A 7,472-nucleotide genomic window follows, 5' to 3' on the forward strand; every position below is an offset into this window, starting at 1 on the left:
TAAACTGTTGTTTTACTTATCTTACATTTCAAATAAGACTTTAAATTATTCAAAGTCAAGTTTACACTTATACATAATTATACAAAACTCATATTTAAACAGACTTTAACATTTAATTACCATTTTGTTATTTATTTTTTTTTACACTTTCATTGTGTATTTTGTACTGAATACATCTAAGAGCTTTATTAATAAGTAAACTTTGACTTCATTAAATTTAGTTTTATTAACTCTACTTAGCACAACAAACCGTATCAAATGTGCCTTATGAAAAGTGAGTTAATAATTACGTACATATATTTTCTATTTAAAAAGTATTTCTTTGTTTTAAAACAACATTTATTTTTAATAACTTAGTTTTAATATTTCTAAACGTTTGATTATTTAAGATTGTTATCCAATATAATACGCAAATATTTACAACTTTTTTACCAATCTTAAAAAAGAATGCATCTAGTTCTGTCAATATTTAACTTAAATTTGTTTACAAGAGGTAAGTGTGAAACTAATTTAAGTTTTTAATTAAGGCTGGCTCTGTCTTAAACATATGTGTTTTGTTTAAAAGTTTTGTATAGTAATGTGTCATCTGCAAAGTTAGAACCTTTAAAAAAGTGTTATTTTGTTAATTATTAATATGTATGAAAGTCAATAATTATCCTAAGATTTAGCCTTGTGGCACACCAAAATAGTTTTTTTAAGCTGTTGTTTGAGTAAACTTTGATTTTCGACACATAATATTTTGATTAGAATAATAGGTCATCATATAGTAAAAAATTTTAAACTCAACTTGTTTCAAATAAGGTTTTTTGTGTTTTTTTTTTTGTTGATTGTATTAAAACGAGCGTACCAGATGTCTTGCCTAGTGGACAATGTTTTAAACGTTGCACGGCAAAGACAATGCTGACGTCACTGATCATTGCCAGCAAATGGTTGCTTTATGTGAAAGCGTCATAAACCGTTTGTAGTATGACGACTACAAGTTTTTCGGTTGTGACTGACTGATGAGTCCTAATAAGGACGAAACCGGTCTCAGTCTACCGAAACTAGTGGTCTTATGATCGAATTGGCATGATCAACCCTTTTGTTAAATTTGAGCTTGTCTCACGGCAAACGAAAGTCCGGACTTCTGTTCTGCAGACTTTCGCCGATGTTTTTTTTTTGTTCAAGTTGTTTAACTAAAATTTTTGAATGAAGATAATTTTTACAGTTGTTGCAACATTTGTTAATAAAGTTTTAATTATACAACTTTGAGCTTTTTTATCTCGATTATATATAATTTTTTTAGAAATTACTTTTAGTAGCTTACAGTAGGTTGTAAAATATAGAAAACAATTAATCTTTGAAAATACTAAAAATATTTAATACAAAATTACAAAGTGAAAATAAAATTGTAATTTGTAAACGGTTATTTTTCGGTAATTATTGTTGTTTAAATAAATTAACTCCTATAATTTCTTAGTCAGATTTTGATACTCTGTATTTTATTTTTGAGTTGCTAGTATTATTTATAATTTGAAAAAAAATAATTGAGGGTCATTCTATAAAAATCCATTATTAAGTCATTAGCTAATTTAACACTTTATCTATCCCTTTACACAATACGATAACTTAACACAAGACTAAATAAATGTATCGGTTAGTAATGTCTATTGACTTCCTTTTTTAAAGGAAATTTTAGCTACTTATTTCCAAAAAGTTATAAAAGATTTAAAACTAGTCAATTATACTAAAATTATTTTGAATTAGTTTAGAATTTTATAAAATAGTTCAAAATTTACTAAAACTCTATTTTTATGATGTGTTGTTGTATTATGTCTGGTTAAAAATAAAGTCTTAAAAAGTTTATACGCAATACTTTTTCACTTAATCATTAAACATATCTTTTTAAACATATACATTTCTTCAAGTTTTAGTAAACTAAATTTATTCATACAGACATTGTCAATATTTTTAAGTTTTTTTTTCACACGTTAAAATTTTTCTTTTGATTTTACTAAAGTTTATTGCAATATAGTGAATTTTATTTTGGTAATATTTTTATCTAATCATCTGTTTGTTTTAAACATTTTCCATAAAAAAATTAACTTTTCAAGAACATACTTAAATTGTTTATTCATTCACAAATTTGATAACACAAACAAAAAGAGTTATCACTTTAATGCATATATATAAAAAAAATAAAAAGTGATAAGTTATTTTGAAATGTTCAAAATGTTGAATAAGTATTACTTCTTTACTGCGTATACATAAAAAAAAACTATTATTTAAAATTAAACAATAATAAAAGTTGAGCTTTAAACAACTTGAATATGAGTTTATTTATTATTAAAAAAGTTAGTAGGCTGATTTTGAAACTGAAAGGTATTTTTTCCCTTTATTTTCTCAAGTTCACTTCTCTGATCTTTCAGATGTATTGGTTCATCCTGTTTTTAGGAGCTTAAGTTTAATCTTTTTACCAAACTAACTCTAAAAAACTTTAATGATTTTAGCAAGATTAATTCTAATTAAAAAATAACAGCATTAATTGATACTATTTCTGCGAAAAGTGATAGCTAGCTTGACTTAGATAACAATATTTAAGCAATAAATTTTTGACCATTCTAGATTTTTTCTTAATAAACTTTTCACTAATACAGATCAGTATGAAAAGTTAAAATGTAGAACAAAACATGACATATTAAATAACTTAAATTCTACAGAGATAGCATTCTAAACATAGTTTTATTTTTGAAATAAAAGTTTTTAAGTGAACCGAAGCTTAGCATAATTATATTATGTAAGTACTATTTGTTATTGGTTTTTTATCTATCGTTCTGGACAAGACATTAAGCTGTATCCATGGTGTATGACTTAATAACAAATACAAAAGGTCCTTAGACCAAGCTTTTGAGCACTTCTATTGTCGTTTAATAATATATATTCTAGTATTCGTTTTTTTTTTTTTAATTTATAGGTATTAGGTTAATCAAAGTAGGTTGTAACATAATAATCTAAGCAACAAAATGAAAAAAGGCTGTAGCTACAAACCAATAAAATGATTGATTAAATTAAGATTAATTTGAATTTTTTCTATTTAATGTTTAAATATAGATTTAAAAAACTAAATATTAAAATTTATCATATAATCTAACAAAATTTATTGAATCCAGAATTAAATCTTTAAGGTTATGGTTAAGTCGACTGTATAAAGTCAAATATAATTGTTTATAGATGTATACTTTTATTTTATGCATTAAATTACAAATTCCATACGTTTTACTTTGTTAAATATTTATCAACTTTTATTACTAAACCGAGAAAAAAAAAACCAAACTTGCAAAAACTAATACAGATGAAATTAATTAATTGTTTATATAAAAAGTTTATACTATAAACGAAAATAAACTAGTCTCAGTTTTAAATATATAGCAAAGATTTTTTATGTTAAACATTTGTAATTTGATTTAAAATAATTCCAAAAATTAAGTTTTTAGTATTTTTGTAATCATTTAAAAATCATTAAAAGTTTGTTATTTTAGATAAATTGAAGTATCATCGCTTTTTGAAACAAAAAAAATAAGTTTTGAAAACTTTCAAACGCTCAATAAAACTTAAATAGTATTTTGAAGTGAAGTTGTTTTTAAAATTTTTATAGTATTTAAAACTGTTTTTATTGACTTATGTAGTCTACTTAAGCGTTTAATATAGAATTCGTATGAAAACTTATACTAAAATAACTGTACAAAATGAGTTATACTTAAAATTTACAGCTTAAAGTAATCACAATTTTTAGCAAGGAGCTTATTATTTTAAACCTAAAAACTGGGTGATTCAGTCAATGAGTTTAAGATTTAGATAATTAACAAACTGAACATAAACTATCTTAAAATACTTATAATTGTTTTGAATGTTTGTTTATAAAAAATATATTTACAACTACCACCTGTTTAATCAATATATAAATTTTATATAGATGAATTCATAGGACAACTATTAAAATATTTCATAGTTTAAAGTTTTTTTTGACGGATCGTACTACGTATGTAATGTTTCGAATAATTTATGCATTCATTTAATATTTTCTAACTTAGGCAGTATTAAAATTATTATCTTAAGGTTAAAACTATTAGATTAACATATCTTTAAAACAAAATGTAATAACTAAACTTTCAGCTTTTAATATTCAAAATTATAAAACTAAAATTAGTTTTATCTGAAAACTATAAAAAAAAACATATTATGTTTTAAGGCCTCTTTTGACTATTAAACATTTTTTAAAGATATAACAAGTTACTTATACCTTAAAATTTTTTCAGTATTTTAAAATTGCCAATAAAATAAATTAGTAAAGCTAGTTTAATAAAAACTAAACTGTTTAATACTCTTAAACATAACAACTATAAACTGATATCACCTTGTCAGCTATTTGTATTTTTCATTAATTCTAAATAGTTTTAATTCTTTTACTTAATCAAACTCACATAATTTTCAAAACTTTCATTGCTTGTCATAGAGTAGGGAGGGGGTTGTAATTGAATGTTTATACCTTTAAAAAGCTTATGATTTAGCAAATGTTTTTTAATATGATATTCTTAATTGTTTTACTTTTTTAAGTTTTAATTTTAGTTATTTCTTATAGGCACCTAAAACTTTCAGCCTAAAAGTTATTAGTTTTTTCACGACATTTAAAAAGCAAGGAAATTTAAATTAACTTACTCATAAAAACCGTAGTGTTGTAGATTTATTTAACGTGTATCATTAAGCAGTGAAAAAACAGTTACAATGCTACATATTTATCTACCTGAATCAAACCGTGTTTGCAACAAATCAAGGTGCATTATAACTTTTTTGTAAACATGAACTTGTGTTTTTGTATTTTTGAGACATCTTAGGAACACATAAAACCCCTTCTTATTAGAATCTGGAAAAAAAAGTAATAAGAATTTTGAAACCAATACTGAAATGTATTTAATATATTCATAAAAATTTATCTAAAACTTATGTACAATTTTTTTAGATAGATTTTATTTTCAATCATATTGTTCTACTAGAATAAGTGTCTTTTCTTAGTAGTACACTTACTTAAATAATAAAAAAATATAAAAAAATTGTAAGTTTTAGTTTACAATTTTTAAACCTTTTTAACACTATAAACTAAAAAGCGAATAACTTAAAAGCATGTTGATGAGAATGTCAACTTTTCTGCTAGTGACAACCTCAGCTCTTATGAGGTCACAATCGCAAGCATCAATTACACTTTTAGATTGAAGAAAAGGAAGAAGTTTCAAAGGGGATACATGATGACACAAGTAAGGTCTCAGTTCTTGCAATACCTGAAAAATGTTCTTAAACTGTTGGATAAAATCAATATTGTTCATTGAACAAAAAAAAAAGCGCTCAAATATTTGGTCCTAGGACCTGGTGTACGAAAAAAAAATTCGGTACAGTTTCGGTACAATATCTCTATTTATTGAACAATAACCTATTATTTACTTTCAGTTCAGGTAAAAAATAAGCTTTTATGACTAAAAAGTGCTTTAGGACATTTTTATATTATGATAATCATCATAGAAAATGGCTATAGAGGATACACAACTGTATTTTTTATTAAAGTTTATAATGCTGATTTTTTTATTTCACAGACAGTCTTTTTTTCTCATCTAGACCAAAAATTATTTTTTGTATAATTGCAAAAAAAAATGATATCAATATTAAAAATCTGTAAGAAAAATCAACAAAATAATAAGATTTAAAGTTTAATAACTGATTAGATTTGTAAATACATTTTGAATTTTTTAAACTTTGTTTTTATTGTTTTTACTTGTTAGATGCACAGTTTTTAGTATTCAGACTTTATTTGATTTATTTTGAAAAGTTAAACGAAGTCACTTTAGCGGTATTTATTTATTTTTTTGATTAAAACTTTAAATACTAGCTCTATAACTTTCTGAGTTTATTTTACTATTTTTAGAACTAGATTACTTGTCAAGAATCATTTATTCAAACTATTTACATAAATAAAAAATGCGTTCGTTCTTAGAAAGTTTTTAATAGTTTTTTTGATTAAAAATTAAAAAAAATATGCAAATAGTTACTCTTACATACTACAAATTTTATACAACTAGTTTTTTTAATAAACTTAAATTTAATTAGAAAATTATTTACTTACTAAAAGATTTCAATACTTTTTTTATTTTACTGAAAATAAGTATACACCTGCTTGTTAACTATTAGTAAGCTTTGCAATAATTAAGAACTTTATTAAACTTTTCAACAATATTTAAAAAATTAGCTTAAAAACTGATTTCAAATTGTGTAAATATAGTTTTTATTTACTATAATAAATAATCAAAATATTTGTTATAATTAAATACGTTGTTTAATTATTAAATTAACTTTAATTAAATTTATTTAATTTTTAAATTTTTAAATTAACTTTATTTAACATAAAAAAAATTTTATTTAATGACGTCAAATATATAAAAAGGTATAAAAGATTAACTACCCGAGTTCTTTTATTTTTGAACAGCAAAGTTATATTTTTTAGTTTAGTAATGAACAAGAATTAATAGTTTAAAAAATCTATTGATACTTACAAATAAAGTTCCTTAAGAGTTTTAAAGATTTGTTGTACAAAAACTGCCTTAATAAGCATCTTTTATAAGAAACTTTACAAAAATATATTACTATTAGTACTAAAAAGAATCAACTAAGTATAATGAAAAATTGATCTTTAAAACTATATCTTACCTCAAATTCTATAATCATTAAGAATGAAATGAATTATACAAAATCAAAAATTATAAATAAGCTACTTTTATTACACTTCGTTAGAGATAAAGCGAGTCTTTTTCTAAAGTAGCCATAAGAAAATCAATGCATCGTTAATCATTAATTACTTTTTCTACATGTTATTTTAAGGGATTAAGGTAAGTAAAAATCAATACTGCCATATGTATTATTACAGCAGTCAGTACTTAATAGGTGTTTTATGTAACACTTTACCTACAACTCGATAACCAAAAGGTTTCTTTGTATTCCAAGTCCTTATACCAAACTTTTTAAACGCTTTTTTATCGTTTAATAAATTGTAATATTATTAAATGAGTTTATGGACTTCGATTTTATTCTTAACTTTAATACGCGTAGAACTTATTAAAAACAGTTAAAAGGCTTAATGACTGACTTGTTGTGTAGAGTATTTATACATTAATCATTTTTATTTTAGTAGTAATGTTAATATTTTAATAGTAAGAGTTAAGAACATTTTTGCAGGAAGCTTCTAACTTTTTTAAAGGCAATGTTATTGAGATATGTCATCAATCTGAATTTTTATTGTCGTTAGCCAAGCGTTATATATGCATTTAAAAAAAAAACATATAATTCTTTACTTTACCACGGTTATGTAAAATTTTCTAAGAACTTGTTTCATTTTAGCTGCAGTTTTTTTAAAACATCATCTAAATCTGCTCTTAGTTCTTAAAAAGAATACT

The sequence above is a fragment of the Thalia democratica genome, chromosome 4, assembly GCF_965202585.1.
Source record: "Thalia democratica chromosome 4, ktThaDemo2.hap1.1, whole genome shotgun sequence".
Classification (NCBI taxonomy): domain Eukaryota; kingdom Metazoa; phylum Chordata; class Thaliacea; order Salpida; family Salpidae; genus Thalia; species Thalia democratica.